Genomic DNA, 745 nt, shown 5'->3' with positions numbered 1-745 from the left:
TAAATAAATAAAGGAAGGTGTGAGGCACCACCACCTCGATATGTTTCTGCGTTGATCTTGTGTAGCCTAGGGTGGCCTTGAACTCAGAGATCCACCAGTCTCTCTCTGTCTTCCGGGGATTGAAGGTGTGTGTTACCATGGCCTGACCTCTGGTGGCTTTAGCTTTGCCTCTGGTCTTCAGGCAAGATTTATTAAAATACAAATAATATTGCACTATAATCAATGGAAGACTATATATATAGCATAAAAGAATACTTTGATCAAATGAAAAACCCACATAAAGTAAAAGTCCACACCAGATTTCACACCCAACAATTGAGCATGGTGGAACACGCTCATATTTACAGCATTTAAGAGGAAAAGGATCAGGAATTAAAGTCATCCTTAGCAGTCTTTACAAAAGCAAACATATTTCATGCAAACTAGAAGCACTAATATATACTTCAGAAACAAAGCAAATATAATTGATATCATTTCTACAACCAAAGATATCTTTAACTGTTCTACCCAATGAAAAACACAAAAATGGAAAAGTAGAAAGAAGTACAAATTCTGAGCAGGAAAATTTTTGTTATTTCCTGGTAATTATAATTTAGTTACCTAGAATATTGAGAATGATCACAATGAAAAATTACTAGAATAACAATGGCAGAGAGAGATGGCTTAGTCATTAAGAAAACTTATTGCTGGACAGGCACCAAAGCTACAGAGAAACCCTGTTTTGAAAAACAAAAACAAAACAAAA

General features: G+C 35.0%; 1 protein-coding gene across 1 annotated transcript in view; it reads right to left on the bottom strand.

The window, feature by feature from the left end:
• The window catches only part of Ccdc18 (coiled-coil domain containing 18), a 113,988-nt gene that overhangs the window by 98,687 nt on the left and 14,556 nt on the right, over positions 1-745 (bottom strand). The gene's annotated exons all lie outside the window — the stretch shown is intronic.

This window comes from Microtus ochrogaster, linkage group LG1 (genome assembly GCF_000317375.1).
Source record: "Microtus ochrogaster isolate Prairie Vole_2 linkage group LG1, MicOch1.0, whole genome shotgun sequence".
NCBI lineage: Eukaryota > Metazoa > Chordata > Mammalia > Rodentia > Cricetidae > Microtus > Microtus ochrogaster.
The sequence above is the reverse complement of the archived record's forward strand: the minus strand, read 5'-3'. Positions and strand labels throughout refer to the sequence as shown.